Below are 24,545 nucleotides of genomic sequence, written 5' to 3'. Positions count from 1 at the left end.
AAATTTCTAAAAATCTTATATTTGTATTTGTATGGAAATATGTATGGAAATATGTTAATATAAATGTTTCAGACATTACATGAAATTTCTAAAAATCTTATATGTTCTGGTATAATGTTATAAGTAATAATCCTAGTTATTACTTTAAAATGTATATCTCCGAAATAAAAAAAAAAAAAGAAATAAGATTAAAAAAAAAAAAAGAAGTATATGATAAAATGAGGAACATGACAAGAGAATCAAAAGGAAATTCTACGACTGAAAAATATGATAATGGAAATTAGAAAATTAATATATAACTTAATAGCCATTTAGACACAGTGAAAAAATCAGTGAAGCAGAAGATAGGTCAGAAGAAAATATTCAGACTGAAGCAGAGAGAGAGAAAAAGGATTAAAATCAGAAAAAAATAAAGGAGTCATATGGGACACAGTCAAAGACCTGATATTTAGAGGTTTTTTGTTTGTTTGTTTTTAAAGGAGGAAAGATAGAATAACATACAAAGAAAGTTTGAGGAGATAATGGCTGAAAATTTTCCAAAACTGATGAGAGACATCTAGCATAGACTTAATCACTAAGAACTGCAAGCAGAATAAATTAAAAGAAAATCATACTTAGAGCTCTGTTCTCTTTTTAGAAATATCATAGAATCCGGTATCAGACCAGTCCTCCTGCAGATAACAATTATAACTCTGGGCAACATATTTCAAAACTACTTAAAATCATTGGAGAATGACCAAAAACAGGCAGAAACTGAAGTGCTAATCTTTTTTTTTTTTTTAGTTGATGTAATATTGACATATAACATTATATTAGTTTCAGGTATACAACGTAAGTATTCCATATTTGCATATATTGTGCAATGATCTCCATAGTAAGTCTAGTAAATGGCTGTCACCACATAAATTTTTTTTTCTTGTGATGAGAGTTTTTTAAGATTTTCTCTCTTGGCAACTTTCAAATATGCGATACAATATTGGTAACTATAGTCACCATGCCGCACATTACATCCTCAGCACTTATTTATTTTATAACTGTAAGTTTGTACCTTTCACCCATTCATTCACTCTCTTACTCTCCCCTACTTCTCCTCTGGCAACCACCAATCTGTTTTCTGTATTTATGAGCTCGTTTTTTTGTTTGTTTTATTTTTGTTTTGCTGTATTTTGTCTTACTCTGCTTGACTTATTTCACCTAGCATAAGGCTCCAAGTTCCAACCATGTTGTCACAAATGGCAAGATTTTCTTATTTTTTATGGTTTAATAATATTACATTGTATAAATATACATTTTCTTTATCCATTCATCCACCGATGAACACTTAGGTGGTTGTTTTTGTGTCTTGGCTATTGTAAATAATGCTGCAATGAACAGAGGGTTGCATATATATTTTCAAGTTAGAGCTTTTATTTTCTTCAGATAAATACCCAGAAGAAGTGGAATTGCTGTATCATATGATAGTTATATTTTTAATTCTTTTGAGGAGCCCCCATACTGTTTTCCATAGTGACTCCATCAAGTTACATTCCCATCAGCAGTGTGCAAGGGTTCCCTTTTCTCCATATCCTCACCAATACTCATCATTTCTTGTGTGTGTGTGTGTATTTTAAAATTAAAGCCTTTCTAACAAGTGTGAGGTGTAGGGTTCTGATTTGCATTTCCCTGATGATGAGTGATGTTGCACACCATTTCATGTACCTGTTGGCCATCTGTATATCTTCTTTGAAAAATGTCTATTCAGGTCCTCTGCCCATTTTTTAAGTGGATTGTTTGTTTGCTATTGAGTTGTATGAGTTGAGCGTCATCTTTTTGCAAGAAGGACAGACATCTGAAGTCATTCTAGCAAAGATCTTGTAATTCACTTTATAAAGAGGAGTAGAACAACTGCCCTCTAGTATAATATGATCTAATCATTGGAATCTATTTTCCTCATTGTCATCAGAAAGACCATTTAACAAACATGAGTGTAGCCAATTTTTGCAAAATTACGGAAAGGGGCAAATATTGCAAAGTTGGAAGCAACAAAAATAGGCACGGTTAACTTATAAATTTCAAATGAGAAAAAAAGATGTAAAAAATGTTTCACATTCAAAAAGTAATATATTGTTCTATCATAATAATTAATATTTTTATTATTGCAGATTTTAGACTTAAAAAAATCAGCTATTACATTAAAGTTTAAGTATCATTGTTTTCACTCATAGCCCGATATTAATCACTCTAAAGATTCTCTGAATTTTTCTGTTTGGTGGTATCATTTTAGGTTACTAACTTAAAGTCACTATTATACATAAAATTATTTAATAGAGATTATTAAAATATGGGTTACCTCATGTTCTTCATAAGTCTGAGGAGCAAGCAAAAAGAAGAGCCGGATAAAGTACTTCCAACCTGAAATAGTTGAAAATTATGAAGTGTACAAGCTCCTTTCCAGGAGATGCCAGCATTCTGGAGCAAGGCAGAGGGAGAACGCAAAGATGGTGTCCACTGGCCTCCATCACAAGGGTGTATCAGTGGATCCCTAGATGTGTGCCAAACTAGATCCCTGCCCCACATGCCAAAGCTCCAGGACAAGCAAATTAGCCCCTTTCACAGAAACACTGGTGGTGTGTTATAGTCTTCCGTCTGGGCAGGACCCTGGGGATGGTAGCCATCTAAGAACTGTCTCTGTGGTAGTTAACAGTCCTTTGGGGCCCAGGAACACAAGCTCTCCTGGCCACCAGAGCCAGGTGATCGAGGGGTGTCTCCTGGGTGGCAGTTGCATAAATAAGGTGAACCAGATGCCTGTGTAAGCTCCCATACAAGCGATACTGGCTCTCTGGAGCACAGCAGAGGAAAAGCACGAAGACAGCATCTACCCTCCGAGGTCTCTGGAAAGGATTACAGTCAGCTCTTAGACTTCTGTTTAATTAGAAGCCTGTCCCTCTGAGTACAGCTATGAAGACAAGCTCATAGACCTCTTTCACAGAAAGCCTGGGCTCCCGGGTCTGTTGTCTCTTGCTGTGCCCTGCAGGTGGTAACTGGTTGAAAACTGTTTCTCTGTTGGTTACAGCCCGTGGGACCCGTGAGCATAAGCCCCACCTGCCACTAAAGCCAGGTCATCTAGAGGTGTTCCTTAGCAGTTGCTGCAAAAATCAGGGTGCCAGATGAGGGTATAAACTCCTTTCTGGGAGACGCCAGCAAGGTTGGAGAGAGACACAGATAAAGTGTGAAATGATGCCTGACTGCCTCTGTCCCAGAGCATACCCCAGCAGGCCCCCGTGTGTGTGTTAAATTAGATGCCTGTCCCTCAGTCTGACACTTTAAGATAAGCAAATAAGCCTATTTCACATAAAGTCTGGGATCCTCTCAATTAGTTGCCTCTGCACTGGTTTTGGGGTGAGTGAGTCTGAGCATGCAAGCCCTTTAAGAGCCATTTCTCAGTTGCCTATAGCCTTGAGAGTCTCCGAATATGAGCCCTGTTGGCTTTCAAAGACTGATGTTTTGGGGGCTTGTCTCTCAGTTGCAGGACTTAAAAGTGGGAGTGCCCTGTGTGGAGTTCAAACCCTTTGCTTTTCCGGGAGAAGCTCTGGGTTTTTAATTCCCTCCTAATTGTGTGTCACTGCACTGGCAGTAGGGTTTATGATGACATTATATCTCAGCCTCTCCTACATACTTTAATGTGCATTTTTTTCTTGTTTATCTAATGTGTAGGAGTTGCTCATCTAGCTTTTAGCTTTTTTTTTTTTTTTTTCAAGGAAGTTGTTCCTTATTGTAGCTGTAGATTCAGTGTGTTCATAGGAGAAGGTGAGTTCAGGATCTTTCTACTGTTGTTTTTTTTTTAAGACTCATTTTATTTTATTTTATACAGCAAGTTCTTATTAGTTATCTATTTTATACATATTAGTGTATATATGTCAATCCCAGTCTCCCAATTCAGCTGACCACCACCACCCTGCCCCCCGGCCTTCCCCCCTCGGTGTCCATATGCTTGTTCTCTACAACTGTGTCTCTATTTCTGCCTTGCAAACCGGTTCATCTGTACCATTTTTCTAGATTCCACATATATGCGTTAATATACGATATTTATTGTTCTCTTTCTGACTTTCTTCACTCTGTATGACAGTCTCTAGGTCTATCCACGTCTCTACAAATGACCCTGTATTGTTCCTTTTTATGGCTGAGTAATATTCCATTGTATATATGTACCACATCTTCTTTTTCCATTTGTCTGTCGATGGGCATTTAGGTTGCTTCCATGACCTGGCTATTGTAAATAGTGCTACAATGGAATTCAGGATCTTTCTAAGTTACTGTCTTGAACTGGAAAATAGGTGTCTCTAAATTCTTGTCATAATACTTATGTCATGGCTTGTCCTTATATCTTTGACTTAAAAAGACAACATAGACTTGACTGAATGTTTTGGTGATTATGTATGTATATATGGTGTGTTCTAATGGTGAATTTGTATACAGAGTGTGCATGTGCATTCATATGTGAAGCATTAGCATGTACTCCAAGTGGTTTTTCTTCTGTTGTGAATTAAGACATGCATCAATCTAAGCTCATAAGCTCATAAAAGGGGATCACAATATATGTTCTGGGCCAATTTCTACTTTAAAGTCCTTAACAACTAACAATTTAAATCCATATTAAATACTCCCAATTTAACACCTACAATTCTACAGACATTGGCTTTCATACTACCTTGCTGTGAATAAGAGATCATACATGAGAAAGATAGGTACTCAGCTAACCCCCAAGTGATGTCTAAAATACTTCCTCCTAGGGCAGGGGTAGGGTTCCATTTTATTGTTCTATGCATAAGACAGAGAACTGGCTGTAATAATTCAGTCTACACATAAAACAATAACCAGTTCACAATAACCAATATAAAGTAAAATTTTAAATTTGGGGAATCCAAAGTAAACTCCTAAAATTTGGTTGAGGAAAGACCAGATTTTCTTACTGACTATAAACAAGATTTTCCCAGATTATTTTTATATCCACCAATCTTCTTTCTCAAGAATTTAAAGAAAAACTCTGTAATAGCTAATTATTCACTCTTTCTAGAGTCATTATTCTTAAAGTTGTCAATACTGAATTTTACCGCCACACTAGACTGGTTATCTCCCAGACAATACGTTTTTATTTCCTGTGCTCCTGGGTGGTAACAAAGAAATTTAGGGGGAGGTTTGTTCCTGAGCTTGTAGTTTAAACAGAGAATAGAAAATTGTATACTATTTAAGAATTGGGGGTGTGTACTTTATCTTATTTAATTTACAGTAGACTTTTTGCTTTGTTGCCTCCCTGATAGAGTTTGTCATCTGCCTTCGCTGTGGGCAAGGAGACTTTAAGGTCTAAGAGCTTATTTCAAAATCTAAAAGCAACTCTATCAATTCTTACTAACTCGGAAACTATGGCTATTGAACAGGTCCGAAGTGTCACAGAAACAAAGAGCATATCAGATAATATTTGCCCCAAAATGGTTGATGGGAATATATTATGGGTAAGCATTCATATTCATGGGGATGCTTAGGGATTTTCTTATTCTAAATGTGGATTTTCACCTCTGCATGAGGAAAATTACCATCTTTTTAGTGGTATTTCCCATTGCTATGAAACGTAAGGACAAGAGATTGCCAAGTAAGCAGTCAACTGTCAGCAATACAGATTTTCTTTTAGGACCAGTTGAAAAGGCACTCAAGGAAGCAGCTGGGATTTCACAGCCTGATTATGAAATAGAGATTACATGAGGTAGGACAAATGTAAAAAAAGTTTTCATCTGGAAGGCAGGCTCAGTCTTCAAGAACATTTGACCCTTGAAAGCAGCAACATTTCACGGGTGAGTGGCATATTGAGGAGGATAGAAAGTGTGCTGAAGATAACAAAATTCCTGTAGGTTTCCCTGAAATATTATCTGAAAAAGCAATTTTTTTTAAACTTATTTCTTTTATTTTTGGCTGCATTGGGTCTTTGTTGCTGCGTGCAGGCTTTCTCTAATTGCGGTGAGCAGGGGCAACTCTTCATTGCGGTGCACAGGCTTCTCATTGTGGTGGCTTCTCTTGTTGTGGAGCATAGGCTCTAGGCACGTGGGCTTCAGTAGTTGTGGCTCGTGGGCTCTAGAGCGCAGGCTCAGTAGTTGTGGTGCACAGGCTTAGTTGCTCTGCAGCACGTGGGATCTTCCCGGACTAGGGCTCGAACCCATGCCCCCTGCATTGGCAGGCGGATTCTTAACCGCGGCGCCACCAGGGAAGTCCCTGAAAAGCCACTTTAAATTATACCTACTGAGAATCAGAGATGTTTAGATACAGAGTTGGAGGCATTGTGAGAGCATCGGTAATACCACTTCACATTTTCTGGGTCTTTCTGGTCTCTGTAGGTGATCATGGCTTTGAAGTCAGCCCCTTTGGGGAGGCAGAATAGACCATTGCTTCATGAATGTCAATATTTCCTATTACAGGTCATCCTGCAGAATGCATATGCAGCTTACACATATAGGAAGGCTTTTCCGGAAGCATCGTCAGGCCTATTGAATTTCACGTAGCCTCATCCAAGGCTTTTGATGATGCTTTCTGCCTTCGTGAATAAATTCAGATGTGCTGAGAGAGAATGAGGACTGCTTAGTCATCACATGACCAATTGGCTGCTTGTTGAAAGCAGTCGTGTTGGACTCTTTCATGATGGAATGGAAAAATAAATGACTCAATTCATCTCCCAATCTCATTACTCTCTCTGGGAGAGGCTTTCACCATGTGCACTGCAGGAAGAGATTATTTGGAGACAAGAGAAGCAAGAGATAGTTGGGATCCAATATTTCCTAGGCCTTTTTCACATGACACAAATAACTCAGGCCTTCAAGCTGATACCGTTAAGAGGTGGAACAGTTCATGGAGGCACGTTGCCGCGTGCAATGTCTCACAGCTGTAAAGAGGAGTATGATAATGAGCTTCGTGAATTGTGTACAAATTTCCTTAAAGTCTACTCTTTCTGTCTGAATTCAAGTAATCTGAAATGGTCCTGGACAATTTTAGTGACACATGGTCAATTGGCCTCCCTACTTACCATGGTTGTTTTGATGGAGTAATAATGTGTTGTTTCTCCCAATTTCCTAGCTGCTATGTGGGTGAGGCTTTGACATTTTTCATATCAACAATAGATTGCATGCAAGCAGCAATCACAAATGTCTGATACTAGCATTTCCCAGGCATTCCCAGGTGTCATAATATGCCCTGATCATGAAATTCCCCAAAAGTTGGCAAAATTACAAAGATCTTAAAAATTACAAAGACCTTATTGCAAGATCTTCTAGCACCTTATCTCTGTGAGTGTGAGAGCAAAGGGAACCTTCACTTATCAGATGTCACATGTAACCTACACAAAGAACCTGTGGTACTGTTACCACACCTCAGAGAACTTTTCCTGGTTTCACTTCCCATTTTCCATCAGAAATTGCTTCATGTTTTCTGGGTTTCGTGCTAAAACACATCCTGATTCTATCTCCCTACCTGACTTCTTGTTTTGATGGTTTGTTGTACCCATTTCATTTTGCCTTTGGATGCTTTATCAAATCCTAATATCTTGATTTATTTGCCTCAGAATATTTGTACATTCTAAAGCATCACAAGCAGTGCTAAAGTCCCCTCATGCACGTCTCTCTCATCCCAATTCCTTTCTCCTGAGCAGTAGCTGCTTTCTTGAATTTGGTATTTATCATTCTATCCATGTTTTATATCAATACTAAAATGAAGTGTATTCGTAGACAGTTATATGACTTTGTTTTGCAGGTTTACTGAATTCATTGCTAGGCCATTTACTTTTTAAACTTAGCTTTCTGTTTCTGAGATTTGTCCATGTTAAGTTATGTAACTATTTTAATTGCTGTATTCAGTATTACCACACCACTATTTATTTGTCCATTCTTCTGTTAACGGATATTTTAAAACATTTTTTTTGTTATTAAGAAACAATAAGACAATGAAAATTCTTGTAATAGGTTTCTGGTACAGACGTGCAAAAATTATCTGCATTATGCACCCAGAAGTAGAGCTGCTTGATTGAAGGATACACACATTAATGCACATTTACTTTGCTTGTTGCTATCAAAATGCTCTATAGTATATTTGTCCCAATTTACAAGCTCATAAGCACTACAGAGGATTTCCATTTCTCCATGGCTTCTTCAAAACTTTGTTTTGTCAGACTTAAAGACTTTTGCTAATCTGTGACCTGAAAAATTGTACATACATATTTAAACTATACATCTCTGATTCCTTGTGAAGTTTAGTTTTTTTCTTTTTGGATTTTTTGTGTGAATGGCCTGCTCTTATGCTTTTCAAATTTTTCTAATGGTCTGCTTTTCTTTTTTGTCATTAATTTTAGGAGTCATTTATAAATTCTGAATACTAATCATTTGACAGTTGTATACTAACAGATATCTTCTCCAAGACCAAAGCTTTGTCTTTTAAATTTTTAAAAAAATTTTCCCTGAGACTTTTGATGGATTGCTTTATTGTCTGCTAGCATCCAGTCTTTTTATTTTATTTTATTTTATTTATTTATTTTTGGCTGCATTGGGTCTTCGTTGCTGCGCGCGGGTTTTCTCTAGTTGCGGTGTGCAGGCTTCTCATTGCAGTGGCTTCTCTTGTTGTGGAGCACGGGCTCTAGGCACACGGGCTTCCGTAGCTGCGGCACACGGGCTCAGTAGTTGTGGCTCGCAGGCTCTCGAGGGCAGGCTCAGTAGTTGTGGCGTGCAAGCTTAGTTGCTCCACAGCATGTGGGATCTTCCCGGGGCTCAAACCCGTGTCCCCTGCATTGGCAGGCGGATTCTTAACCACTGCACCACCAGGGAAGACCCTTTAAATTTTTTGTGTGTATATTTTTAGAATATAAGATTAAGTTTTAAGGCAGTTAAATCTACTTATCTTTTTCCCTTGTAGGATTTATAATCTTTGTATCTTGTTTAAGAAGTTTTTTCTACCCAAGCATCATTAAAATATGCTCTTATATTTTATTCTACAAGTTGTAAAGTTTTGCTTTGGTACATTTAAGTTATTGATTCATTAGAATTTCTTTTTGCTCATACTGTGACGCTGGGACATAGGTCTATTTATTTTTGTATAGATAATTAGTTGTTCCACTGCAATGTATTGAAACTGGTTTATCTTTTCCACATAATTTGTAATGCCACCTGTGCCACACATTTATTTTGTCACTTCTTCACACAGAAGCCTATCTCTGTGTTCCAGAAGTATGTTTGTTTCTGCCTACACCAATACCATACTCTCTTAATTAATATAACTTACAGTAAGTAAGCCTTGATACCTAATTGGATAGTTGTCCCAACACTGGAATCCTGTCCCCACAGGATTATTTTTACAATTCTTTGTCCTTTACACATCTATTCTTATCTAAGTATTGACTTCTAAATTCCTTAAATAACTGTTGGAATTTTGATTAGAATATCAGTTACATTTACAGGTTACTTTGGGGGAATATTATCATCTTTTACTTGCATTTCTCCATTTCTTCAAGCACCTTTTCTGTCCTTTAATGATCTTTACTAGTTTATCTAATAGTTCTATGAAAGGACTGCTATGTTTTTTGTTAGATTCATTCCTGAGTACTTTAGCATTTTTGTTGATTCTGAGAATGATTTCATTTCTACCGTATTTTTAATTACTTGGGTGTGGGAATGCTCTACATTTTTGTAGTTGATTTTGTACCCAGTGGTCTTGCTTAAGTTTCGTATCAATTTGTATATATTTTGCCCCTGATTCACTTGGATTTTCAACATAAATACTCTCAACATCAGGAAACAAGAAAAGGTTTCTATTCCTTTACAATTCTTAAGTCTTTAATTTTGTTGTCTAATCTTTTTGTATTGACTAGGACCTCTAGAAATTAAAATATTGAGTAGGAATTAAAATAGCTGACATCCTTGTCTTGTCCCTCATTTAAAACAGAATGATACTAACACTATTTTGATAAAGAAGAACAAAGTAGGAGGAATAACTTTATCCAATGTTAAGGCTTATTGTGTAGTTGCAGTAATGAAGACAGTGTGGTATTAGCTAACTGACAGATATATATCAATGGAACAGAATTGAGTAATCAGAACAGGCCCACACAGATATACCCAACAGATTCTTTTTTTATTATTTTTTTAAATTTTTTATTTTATTTTATTTATTTTTTTTATACAGCAGGTTCTTATTAGTTATCCATTTTATACATATTAGTGTACATATGTCAATCTCAATCTCCCAATTCATCACACCACTCCCCCCAGCCCAACAGATTCTTGACAGTGGTACAAAACCAACTCAGTATGGGAAGGATAGCTTTTTCAAAAGGAAGCTGGAGCAATTAGACATCCATAGAGGTAAATATATATATATATATATATATATATATATATATATATATATATATATATATATATTTCAGCATAAACTTCACACTTTATACAAAATTAAATGAAAATGGTTTATGGATTTAAATGTAAAATATAAACCTATAGAAAAATGTTAGAAAAAAATGCTAAAAAATCCTTGGAATGCAAGGCAAGGTGAAGAGTTTATAGACTTGACACCAAATAATAATCCATTCATTTAAAAATTGCTAAATTGGATCCCACTGAGATAAAGTAAACTTTAAAATAATAAAATTATTGTAATATTATTATTGTTATAAAATGTTATTAGAACATTCATTTATCCAGGTATAATAAAATAATTTAAATTTAAAGAGTGTTCAAAGATTTTTCAAAGAAAACAGTGAATACATACGGCCACATAAAAATGAAAATATTTTATCACAAACAAAATATGGATACACAAGTGTTCTGTTTCAGGCTAGCAACATCTTCAGTCATCCAAAATGTTAACAATATTTTGGAAGAACATGTGAATTTAAATATATTCTTATATCAGTTTTATCTCCCTGGATCTTTGAGGATACTTGGGTGGAGAGAGGTATTTAAATCAATACATATCAATGTATAAAGTAACTCTAAACCTTTACTTAGTATGCATCTTATTCACAGTTACCTAGTGTGAAGATTAAGTTATAATCTTATTTTATTTTCTCATTAGAAAATATTATTACTGCATATGCTATTTTTTAAAATGGAATTCCCTCTTTTAATGAGACATATGCAATACTTTTGTAAAAAAAAAGAAAAAAAACACATCTTGATTTGAATCATTTTGACATAAACTCCAAAAGAGATGATAAAAATTCAACCTATGGCTTTGAGAAACTTCTCAAGCAGTTTTTGAAATTTTCATGTCTATATATGCTCCTTTAGAAGAATATACTAGTTGTCAAGATGTTTGCTTTTAAAATAAAACTTTAAAAAATAATTTAGCATTCATATAACAAGATTATGTAAAATGGAAAAAATCACTTCTGATGTAGTAAAATGAATACAGCCTGAAGAAAGAGGTTTTCAGGGACAGAGAAATCAGAACTAGAAAAAGTAAGGGAACATAAAAGTGGGATAATGGAGAAAATCTAAAGAACCTGCACAGAAAGATTAGAAGCAGGATTTAAGAAGGTGCCAGGAAAGTAATAACAGGGAAGAAAAGAAACTCAACGACAGTGAGGAGTGAAAGAATGTGTTATGTACTTAGCTTGACATCGTTGCCAGCCTGAAAAGCTAAAAATTTTTGTGGCTAGGTTTTAAATGTACATGTTGTAATAGCCAAAGTTTTCTGTAATCTCCGGGGCAGGGCTGAGGTATTGCTGCAAACACTTTCAGAATGGAGTAGGTGTTGCTCTGAGGAGGCCAGTATGTGGAGACACAAGTGGGAGGGAAGATACTAGGTGACAAATTGTGTAAGAGAATCGGAGGATCACTGGAAGCAAACGATATAGAAAGATGATGTCAGAAGTAGAGACAATTCTCGTGAAGGAGGAGAAAAACAAGGGCCACTTTAATGAACTATTCTAAAGCTACATTTTAGGAAAGGCACTATTCTTCAGTAAACTAGTCTAGAATGAGGGAGGGTGAAGAGGGTGCTCATATAGTTTGAGAAAAGGAGAAATGTATTTTGCTTCAAAGGAATATGCTGTTATTCCTTCCTTCTCTTTTTGTGTGAATTCTGAAATGTACTCACCAGGAATTGTTACATCCTACTCTGTATATTGGATGCTAGATTCAAAGTCCTTTTTTTGTTTTGAGGATTTATTTAGTGATTGCAGGCTTTTTCAATTCTTAAATGTAATCTCAATTTAGCTATGGTTATGTGTTCTTTTATAAACTGAAAGATTTTACTCGGGGTAGAGTTGATTAAAAGAATGTGGCATAGATGGTTACCTAAGATGTGAGATCTGAAGGGCAATGGAACCATTTCCTTCACTCACCAGCACTTTTTTCGCCTGGTGCCAGAACCTGAAATTCCACCATTGACATTGCACTGCTTTGGACTATTGCTCGTGAGTGTACTAATAGTGTAGTGTAGGTGAAGTTACCAGACAATTTCTATAAGTTTAAAGGAAGAGAAATTGGGAGACATGATAGCATTGGCCTCATAGCTGGGATTCAAAATGATAGAAAAGAGTTGTTTTGTTTACCATTGCATGTATAGTGCTTAAGAGAGTTTACACTCAATAAATATTGGCTGAATGAATGAATGAAAGGGGTAAAGAAGTATATTTGTATAATATAATATTATATAATGGTAAAAATGCATGAAACATGCAATAACATGAATTAATCTTAGCTGTATACTATTACAGAGAAATAGTAAGTACCCTGAATTGAGCGTAGCATAATCACTTTTCATAAAATTAAAACAAAGAACACACACAGACACACATGGACACCTACTCCTGTGCTCCACATTTTAGGAATACATATATTTGTAATGAGTTAAATAAAGGATACAGGATGTGCCCTTTATTTGGATATGGTGGATACAGCATTCAGGTTACAGGGGAGGCCGGAGGATGAGGTAGAGTTTATTCCATGAACTCTATGGTAAGATGAAATTTATTCTTAAGGTTCTAGACTCTATTTGGATACTGGCTTCAAGAGTGCTTGTGACAGTATTACAACTAACTAACTAAATAGATAGAAATGCATGGATTAATGATGTGTTACTAACCCAAAGATTACTGGTACACTAGAAGTCCAAACTACTTAAATACATGCATACATAGAAGGAAAGAGAAAGAACTCAAAGTTTAGACTGAGGTCTGCTAAAAACAAACAGCCCACACTACGGTGCTTACCTCTGGGTCAGGGAATGTGGAACAGCAGACAGCCACTGAGGAATATGCCCCTCCACGGTTTTATATAGAGGCAAATATTTAGTCTTTCCCACTAGGGGACTTGAGAGGTATCTACTGAAAAAATCCTGAAACAGAGTTGGTCGCATAAAGAGCAAATCATCTGCCATCATAGAGGCTAATTAGAACTATGTAACTAACTGTTTTTTTGCTCTGGTTCTTAGGAAATGCGGATCTTAACATCATGATCAATCATTGGAAATCTTTGTTTTCATAGTTCTAAAATCTTCCACATTCTTTTCATGAACGTAATTTTCTATTTTTAAAAATTACTTAACTGTTTTATGTACCATAAATACTTTAAATTATGTTTTTAATGAAGTGGGTTATAAGTAACAAAATGAAAACACATGCCACAAATGGCTAAAGCCTTTAGCTTAGAAATTGGGAAATCATTTACTGCAAAGACTAGCAGAAACCACTTGGATTTGGGTGGGGGACGCTTCTCTTCTGCAACAATGTGTTAGCTATTTCACTTCAATAAGGAAGGATGTCTAGAAAATAATATTTATAACACATTGAGCAAGCAACATATTCAGCTGAAATCACGGAAAAAGATAATTGACCTCACCTTTGGCTATATGTTTCAAAACTGAGTGTTTCAGTCTTGTGGTCAGGTTGAGGCAGCCTCTTAAATTTTCTGTTTCTAGATACCACTGTAAAAATGTTATGTGGGCTTCTGGTTTCAAGGTGACAGCAAGCAGAAATTTCTATTCCCTTCTGCTTTCTAAAATGACCCCCCAAATAATAGAGTAAGCAAAAAAGAAACAGGAAAAATACAAAGTTGATCTTCAATAAAACTAGGAGACACCAGTATCCCTAACCACAGGATGTGAGAACCAGTGGAGTTACTGAGTGACTCAGCGAGCAGAAGAAGGTACGACACAGCGTCTGTGGAGGAGGTTACCCGTGAAGCCTCAGGAAGACTTGTATTTGGAGTTATCAGACACTTGAGGGTCTGGTTTTTTGTGTTTGTTTTTTTGTTTGTTTGTGAAAGCCTGTATAACTACCCATCTTTAGTCCCTGCACAAGTCAGGAGGCAGACTTGGCAGAAATTGAAACAGGGCCAAGCACAGCTACACGACTTGTGGGGCCCAGTGCAAATGAAAATGTGGGACCCTTGTTCAAAAATGAAGAATTTCAAGATGGCTACAGCAGAGAATTAAAGTACAGGGTCCTTCTAAGTGCAACTATATGAGTGGTGCACCCATGAAGCCCGCTCTGCAGAGAGCCTCCAAACTCAGAAACACTAAGTAGAAAGGAGGGCAGGAGTGAGGTATGTTACTGAAAATGAAATTACATTAATATCTATATACTCAATGGTGAGGTACCAATCCCACCATCGTTAATGACATCCTTACTGTCATTCAGGCTATCCACTCCCTTGAGAAGTCTGGAGGACCCACCTATCAGAGAAACTGAACATTTAGAACATAGAGGAAGATATTGGCATTTGTTAGTTCCCAGCATAAAATCTATCTGGCTGCCCATATACTCACAGTGACAGACCACCTAAAAATAATCTCCATTCACCTGGAGACAAGTCCCATCCATGTACACAGAGCTTATGGAGGCTTTTAGTGTTTCACTAAGAAAGAGTTACCGAGGATTTGAGGAAATAAACAACAAGAGCAACACTAAAAGAGCTATAAACAGAGAAAAATGATTAAAGAGAAAACAGAGACAATGTAGGGAACAGAATAATATTTCAAAAGAAAATATTAATATTAAAAAATAGTCGTATTCATAATAGTGTCACATTGCCTTTTGGCCACACTTTTCCCTTTATACTTTCTCCTGTAACATAGGAGCTGGAAGCTGGGAAACCTCATTTCTCAAAATCTTTACCAGCAGATTCAATGCCAATGAGAGGCACTTTCATGATTCAGATTCAGAAGGCAGAAGAACAACTAAAGCTGTTACAGCTACTTCAGGATTGGAAAGCAAGAATGTGATTTTAAGAGGCAGCAGGTGTGCAGTTTTGCCAGTGACTTTCAAGCATTCTCTTGTGAAAATTGCTTTGGTGCTGCATACATCAATCATGGTTTTCTGAGATTCGTATATCTTCCTTATTTCCTGAAAGTTAGGGGTGGCTTTATCTAATCTATGTCTCATAGCCTTCTCATAATATTAAGAACCCATTTCTCTGAATTAAATACATTCCTATTTAAAATATCTAGTGGAGTTTCTGTCTTCTGGATGGATCTCTGATAAAATAATAGGTAACATTTATATAGTGTTTGTTATGTAGCAAGAACTGCTTGTTATTGTATTTTATGTTTGAAGTTTATTTTACTTTTAACTATAATTTTTTATATCATTCAAATGTCAAACTATTAGAAAGATACATACATGACACACACAATATGTGTTTTGTCTTCCCATACTCCTTATTCCCTATTCCCATCCCAACAATATGTAACAATTTAAAATATTTTTTTGTTTATCATTCTAGTTTTTCTAATTGGAAATGTCAATACCTGGAATAAAGAACCAAAGAGATAAAAAATAGAAGAGAAATAATATGATATTTATGGTATAGGTTCAGGGGATTGAAAATCCATCTAATGGGAGGTCTATAAAGAGAAAACTAAGAAAATGAATGAGGTATTATACAAAAACATCTCCCCCAAAGTTTCCTAGAACTGAAAGATATACCTGTACATGCTAAAAGTTTGAGTCCTCAGTACAAAGATCTATCTGAAGGTACTAGAGATAAACACCAGGGATACAGAGAAGATCTCACAAACTTCAGACAGGAAAAACAAATCATATACAAAGAACTAGGTATCAAAGCGGGCTCAGACTTCTGAAAAGTAGTATTGGAAACTAGAAGACAAAGGAATAATGTCTTCAATATTCTGAGTAAAATGGTTTTAACCCAAATTTTTATACCCAGCCTAAGTATCAATCAGGTATGAAGGTAATATTGGGATATCTTATTGATATCACATTCTCAGAAATATTAAGCTTCTCTGCACTCCTACTCAAGAAGCCACTAGAGGATATGTTCCATCAAAATGAGGAAGAAAACAAAAACAGAGGAAAATACAAGATTCAGGAGATAAGGAATCCAACATATGAAAGAGAAGTAGGCATTCCAAGGACCCTAGTCTCAGTAGCAGATTAAGGTAGGCAATTAGGCCATATAAGAACATAAGGACAGAAGGAAAAAAATGGAACTGATAATGACTGTCTGAAGTTTGATGTCAGGAGCTATGCAAGAGATTTGAAGAAGAATAAGCAGATGGAAAATAAAGGGACAGTTATTTTCTTTGAGAAATATAAAACTTACATAGAAAGGAAGTATAATCATAGTGTACAAATTTGGACCAACAATGAACCATATACACATAGCCATATTGATGAAAACATTAAATACAGGTTTAACAACGAAAATAAAAAGGTCATATTAACAAGAACAACAGGAGAAAGGAAAGGAGACAAGGGGGAAGTGAAGGACTGCTTGTTTCCATAATCACTATTTTGACAAAGGTTAATAAGAATTGATGGAGGATAAGATCAGATATAAACACTCTCATAAGTTACGCATTTATTTACTTCTCTAAATGATTCAGAAGATTATGAATGTTGACACAGCTGCAGATTTTAGGTTTTTAAGATTCAGTTAAGAAGAATATATTGTGAAAATAATGCCTGAGAAAGTGAGGATCACATCAGACTCTCTGGAAACATGACTCTCACCCTGTAGGACAACCTTGTAGGTTTATCCTGCACTTAGGACTCTGTGGTTATGTATTAGAACATATGCTGGGCCTGGAATTTCTCTTCAATATTAGAGTCTCATTAAAAAATGCAATGCATTTAGGCATAAATATATTTTTCATTCATTACCTTCAGATTCTCCAGGATATTTCTTTCTATTCCAAGCACATTCCTAAATAAAATGCTACTTAGCCAGAATAAGGGTCAAACACCTCAAATTCTGTAAGAGTCTCCAGGGTTGAGATTTTAGATAATAATGAGTCTGTGAAGCCTTTTATCATTATTTTCCTTTTTAAACTATGTACTGTACAGGTATTACTTTGATCATTATAAATAAAAATATATGATAATAAATTCATTGTTATTTTAAAAATAAACAAATTCTGATACTTCAAAATTAAGTGTAAGGATAAGGCTCTTAATGCCTTTAATGCTTGGGATACATGGGTACACTGTTTCAGGTAGAAGATCAATACAATACTACTCTTTTGTCCAGATTTTTCACTAATAACTTGCAATACCTTTAAGCAGCCCCTTGACAAATGATTTGTACATGCTTCTGATACTCTGTTAAGGCTGCTTTTTCAGTCACAGAAAAAAAAAAGATGAGAGAGAGAAAGAGAAATTTGAAGGAGACACTTAAATCTAAATCTGACCAGTGAATGGAAGATAAAAGTTAACCCTTTTCCATCTTCCTTCTTACAACTAAATTTTTGGTGGGACCGCAACTTACCAAGGAATAGGTTCTGCTAAAAAGACCACTGCATTTATTTCTAGCCTCCTAAATAATACCTCACATACATATCCTCCAAGATAAATTTTCATTTTAATGTCCCTACAGTATGGGAATAGTGGTTTGGAATTGAAATGCTCTCCTTGCTTCCCCAAGAAACAATTTGGCCAGAATTTAACTGACTCAGTGGGAATTTTTCCATCATTCAGAAAGACCATAAATGAATCGTCTGAGCTGTTTGCTTAGCTGTTTGACGTTGCTTAGGGATAACGAAACTTGACAGTAATGTGCTAAAATCATCTCTCCCTGTGAAGGCTTTTAAATCTTACCCTGTAAACTACATTTGATGATCTTTAAAGAGTTTTTCAAAAATTTTGCATTAAATCCTTAATATTTCCTGTGCTTCTTCTCAGACATTTAAAATCTTTTTTCCTTCATTGTAGATTTAAGTAAATATTTCTTAAGAAGCTATAAACAGTTTGATGTGATTCAAGGATAAAGACCATGGCTTTTAAGCTGGTTTTAATACTGGTATTGGCTTATGACTAAATATTAGCTTGTCTGAGTTATTTATTTATCTCAAGATAAAACAGAAAACTTTTAAATCTTTTCTCCGTATTTTTTCATTTTCCTTATGCAATCACAACTGTTTAAAATCACTTCAATTTATCCCAGAGTAACATAACTTTATACTCCTCCTAAGTGATTCTTTTCAATAAACACCATTTTCCTTCCTTGTTTTTAAATGCAAACATAAAGCAGTCTAACATTTGTCAAAGCCCTTATACCAGACAGGGGACCATAGCAAGCCATCTGGTTTATTCTGCAATTTTAAGGCAGGAACATACTGCTGATTATGTTATCAAATGCAGCCAGCTGTAGTTTGAGACAGCCTATTAGTGAGAGAGGTTGATATAACCAATCAACAAATAAACAGGTTAAAAATCTTCTCATTTCATTTGATGTGATTCTGACAAATGAGAGGAACACGACCCTATTAGTATGAAGAACGATAAGGTAGAAAACCACTCACAGGAAAATAAGTGAGGCAAAATTAGATCATGGTCAAATTGCCTCCCTCCTTTAATAGACTTTTCACTCTGAAACCACCTGCCCTGGAATGTCTAAATCCTGCATCAGGCTGATGTAGTTATTGCTGTATTATTTTGACTTTCTCAGATAAGTTTGTCTTCAGATGCTGAATGGCCATCCTATAGATTACAGGAATATGGAGCAGTGATAAATATCAATAGAAGTTCGTCAAGCAGTTGCCTTTATTCATTAGAGCAATAGCTGGTGTTCTCTTGCTGTTTCAGAATCCTTATAAAAGCTTTTATACCTAAAGCTGGCTGTGGAAGGGTATAGATGTGCAACTCTTCAGTGTTATCATATGCAAATCTGGACTGCTTTTTCATTTTCTGGAAAACTGTGTACAAAGCAAAATTGTTACAAAGATATCTTCCTTTTAAGCTGCAATTAGAGAAACAATACATCTGAAGTGAAATAAATATTGAGAAGAGAGCAGCTATGGTTCTGTCTGGATGGATATGACCATCATTAGGAATTTGGACAAAACTTTAAAGTCTAGACAGATCTGAACAGTCGTAAGCGGAAACAAATAAAGCTTCCAGAATAGAAGGGATAATGATTATTCTTCTAGAGTCATGCCATGGCTCTGAGGTAGTGCGTATTCAGAGATTCACAGACACTTTAACAGATTCTGATCATTGGTCGAATGGTCAACAGTTGACCATTTATGAGCACCTAAACTATAAAAAACAACGTACTGAACACCACAGATGATATAAGCATAAGTGGGCAAATTAGGGTAGATGAGAATCAAATTTGTGGGATTAGAAATGCGTAAACCTTCAGTATAACAGTGTGTACAGGAATAGGCAAGTTGGTCCAGGGCAATAGTGATCAATAATTCATCATTACTTCTTGTGGGCCAGTAGTTCTCTTCTGGCTATTGATTTCTGCTCTGTTGTCAAGATTCAACCAGATTTATCATGCTTGAGCAGCCCTTCTGGCTCAGGCTTTTCCTCTTGCTTTCAGAGTCCTTTACTTGGCTTGGTTTCAGTGAGTCAGTTTGATAAAGCAATATTTCCCAAGCTCACTATAACATAATAGTCATTGGGGCACTTGTTAAATGCAGATTCCCAGGGTCAATGCATATAAATATTGAATCAATATGACAGAAACTCTGTATTAAGGAAAAAAAAATCTCCCTTAGTTGACTCCCATGCTCAGACCAATACAGGAAACATTATGATAAATATTTCATCCTAGATAAAATATGTTTATTCCAAGGAATAAGTATTTTAAATAATACTTTAACACCGCCTGCCCCCCCCACCCCCCACCAAAAGTGTCAAGCAGTAGAGATTGTATGGAAGATTCAGTATTCTCTGTTATTCAATAATCATTCTCTATTGTAAGGTCTTTAGTTGTTGGAGATGTGTCTGTGAAAAGGCCACAACACAGTCCTTGGCCTCAAGGAGCTTATGTTAATGGTTACATGTGGCTTTATTATTATTTGTAAACTAAGTAAGAAAACATACAGGCAGACACTAGTTTACCTCATACATACTCTATGCAATACTTCTATTGACAAGATTATGGTATCTATTCAATTAGATAATGTTGATAAACACACACTTATCAAGATAAGATGGGAGCAAAATTTATCTATCCAAGACCAGAGGGCTAGAATGTGCAGAGTTCCATGGCTATGCTGAAGAAGTTAATCCAAGGCACAGCGGCAGCTGTTAGCATTTCAGAACGGGTTGGATATAGTTGTAATACAAGATGGATATCAAGATTGATAGGTAATACATTTCATAATTGGTAGATCTTTCTTCCTTTTCCATTCCTGAGTCAAAGTATTTATTTTGATCTCCCACATTCTTTATTAAGTTCATCGTATACCTAACACCCATTCATTAAACAACTCTTTCTATTCATTGGATGAATTATTTCTGTGCCAATTGTAAAGTTTGCACATCTACAGAGCCAGATCTTTCTTCACTCCCTACGCCAATATGGTGAAAATCACATGTAGTTAACAGCTTCTACCTGCTTTTTCTGGGAGCATAGAAAAGAAGTCTGAGTCTCTTGAAAGGTCAAGGAGTATTGTGTAGATATACACAAACTAGAAAAAGATTATGTCTTCCTCTCCTTCCTTTATTTTCCTTTACCAGTTTGGTGAAGATTAAAGTTTTCCTTCCCTAAGATTAAAGCAAGGATACCAGAAAAAAAAAAATGTGTATGCTGTTAAGTAGAAAGAAAATTTTCGTTTTCTTTCATGAGAAGATGATAGGCTGAAGTTCTTAGTAGAGGCTCTGGTGATGGGATTAGGCTCAGGAGGGAATCTGTAGTGATTTCCCTCTTTTCTTGGGAAAGTTGATGACCCTGAGGAGATGGCAGAGACATGATGCTGGGTGTTGCATTTAGCTTATGAATTTTTACTCTGCCTTTAAGAAGGTGGAGTTATTTTTTTCTGGTTTGGTGCTCGCTCTATACCAAACACGGAGCAATGTCTGGCAAGTTTGTAATTATATTTTTAATAGTTTAAAATTTTTTTGTTTTAATTCTTTGAAGGTCTTGTTAGTCTAGGAGGACCCGTGGAAAAATCTCAGTTCACGTGTGGCAGCATGACATCTACACAGGTAGCAGTATTTATGCTGTGGGGGAAAAATGCTACAAATCAGGAATTTTTTTTTTTTTTTTTTCTGGAGAGCTTGTTGTTAACTATTTACCAGCCTATCACTGTCAGAGTAGAGCGTTCCTCATCTCCTGCACACAACTCGTGGCCATCTCTTCATCCTTATGGATTAGAGGCTCTTTTGGCACAGGCTTGCATTAGCCAGCAGGAGTGGCAGTGAACAACAGCTCTGAGCATTGCCATTAACATCCAACTGTAGGTGTGATCTGGTCCTGGCTACAAATGGGGTGCAGCCCACATTTCTGTCTGGCCATAGTTTTGGGGCCCCAACTTGATGGTTGCCAAGCCAGGCTCTCAGGACACAAGATGAGACAAAGAGGGCAATAGCTGTTTCTGGGATAGAAAAGATCGATAACCAGTGGGTACCTGAAAGCAAATTCAAAAGTCATAATACAACATCTTACACGTGTTTTCTGCCAATCTGAATTTGGAAAGGAAGGAACAACATGAAATTTTAGCTTCCTCTCTTGACCAGGCGCCACAGAGATGTTGGGGAGCTGACTTTGGTGAGGCTTCTCACCTTTTGCTGGCTTTCTGCAGTTTTCTCAGGATGCCATCTGCAGGTTCTGGAGCAAGTGGGGGTGTCCCAGCAGGTCTCATCCTTGTCACCAGAAACCACAGAGGCAGAAAAATAATTTCCCCTCTACCCTTTGCAGTGAGTGCCTGGCTGAGCCCCTTTTACTCTAGGGCATCTCCTAAATGGATAAGCTTATCTAAGATGGTTATGGTTGGAAGTTCTCCACCATGGCTGTTGTAATTCAAGATTATCTTTGGTAAGGCTAATCTGTTTTTTCAGGCTTAAAATAAAATTTTATTCACCTGAGTCCTCACACTGGACCCGGTCTAGTTTAAGTAAAATCCACTCTCACCCTGGACCCAGTCTAGTTTCTAAGTCGGACCCAATCCAGTTTTTTAAGACCAACCTAGTTTGACTCTGGCTGGTTTCTGGACCAGTCTAGAAGAAGAAATGCTCAAATAAAGTCTGCAAGCTCATTATGCAAAAACTGCAGGGCTAGGATCCAAGAAGGACTTACCCACCACCTCCAGAGGCAGCAAAGAAGCAGCCAGCTCAAGGGGTTCAACAGGTATCTACTATATCTTGCTCTTGGGGGCTGTAAGAAGTCTCCTTCAGTTCCCTCTTCTGACATCAGAACTGTTAAAAGATAAAGTGAAGAATATTAAAAACTTTGAGTTTATTTGAGCAAAAATTGATTCCAATCAGGAAGCATCTAACCTAGCAGATAGAAAGGAGCTCCAAGGAGCTCTACAAAATGAAAGACTCTTATAGCCATAAGGGAGCTGGAACAAGCAAGACATACTAGGCCAAGAAGTGGGTTCTTTAGGGCATGGCAGGGGTCTATCAGGCACCTAATTAATCAGGTGATTCCCGATTGACTGTTTTAAGATTCCATTTCTGAGAGAGCTGAAACTGTAATCAAGTCTTCATTTGGTGACATAGGGCTTAGCAAAAGTGACTCTATTTTGGGTCTATTCTCTTGTTTTTAACACCCACTAGTATTACTTCCATGGCTATAAGAAGCTAAATAGTATTAGGAAATATTTGCTAAGACTAGTGGCCAAGTACCCCAAATTAATTAGCTTCCAACCTTTGAGCAATTATAAAATTCAATCTAAAATTAAATTATATTTTTATTATTCTTAATGGTTTCTCATGGATAGAACCATTTTGCACAGTTTGGGTACTTTTATAAGTGTTTCCTTCCATTTCTGTAAAATGGACTATTACCTTTTTTTGACTATAAAATTGCAGGCTTCCATCCTAGGGCACTGCCCAGTTTTGTGTTAATGTATTTTCACAGGTAGCTGCACACGCTTGCTTTTTGCATGTTGTAAATAATTAGAAGTTTCTTTAAGCTCTGTGTAAATCTTCTTAGGTAGATTTAAATCATATTTTAGAGACAATACCACCATAATGGTGTCCTGCAGGGTAGGGTAAAATATCACAGGAAAGTGTTTCAAAAAGATTCCTAATGCTAATTATAAGTCTTTCCCTCTTACCAAAAAGTCAAAAGACTGCTGATGTTTGTAACTTTGCAGAAAATTTATCTCAAATGTTGGCTGATACTGTAGAGAGGCATATAGGTAATTGGTTAAAATCAAGTTTACATCTTCTAAAAATTTTCCTTTTGTCCTGTGTTTTTGAATATGAGTCATTGGTGGTGAAAAGAATCGTGTGTCCTGCTGAATGCTCGTTTGGCTCCTAGGACACCTCCAAGTTTGTGGAGAAGGACAATGTTTGAAATCTTATCTATCAGAACTCCTTCCTAGAGATGCAGCTTTGTAGCTTTAAGGAGAAAATTTAAATTCACATCAATTGATTTTTCACCTATCTTTTATCCAGTACGATGCTAAATTTCTTTTTCTTTATTGTTATTTTCTAATGTTTTAAACCATTTTACTTGTTATTCACTACCTTCTCTTGAAGAAAAAATAATAATAAAATAAGCACATTGGGTTATTTCAAGGCACTTTCTTTACCATGCTTTTTCTCACCTTCAGCCATGTATCCTGGAGATTGTTGGTGACAAATGAAAAGGAGGAACAAATATTTTATAAAAATCTTGTCCTAATAGTCTTTGAAAATGTTAGTGGTCAAAATCCAAAAATATGCAAGACTTAAGAAAATAGGCACATGCTACTTCTGTATGTGTGGATATGTTGTTTAGCAACTCTGGTCTGGATTAGTTATTTTTATATTTTTCATTGGTTTACTGTTTATTTTTATTTCCTTAAAATTAGAAAGCCATCAATAGGTCCTCAGTACTGAGTCCCATGTACATGAGAATATGGAGTCTCTTAAACTTTTTTTTTCCCCCTTTTATACTTTGGACAGTCCACCCTTTCCTTCTTTGTTGTTTTATTCTCTTCCCAGCTCCTGAATGTATGCCTGACCCAGGTTCTATTATTGGTCTCCTTTATGTATGGTCCTGCCTTCTCTGTCTCATAGGAATTTCATCCATTTCTACATCTACTACCCATTGCTTCTGTGCATATCATTACCATAACTCTAAGACTGGTCCAGACCTTGTTTCTAAATCTCAAAGCAGCATGCTCGACCTTCC

The sequence above is a fragment of the Eschrichtius robustus genome, chromosome 8, assembly GCF_028021215.1.
Source record: "Eschrichtius robustus isolate mEscRob2 chromosome 8, mEscRob2.pri, whole genome shotgun sequence".
Taxonomy (NCBI): Eukaryota; Metazoa; Chordata; class Mammalia; order Artiodactyla; family Eschrichtiidae; genus Eschrichtius; species Eschrichtius robustus.
Note: the sequence above shows the minus strand (reverse complement) of the source record.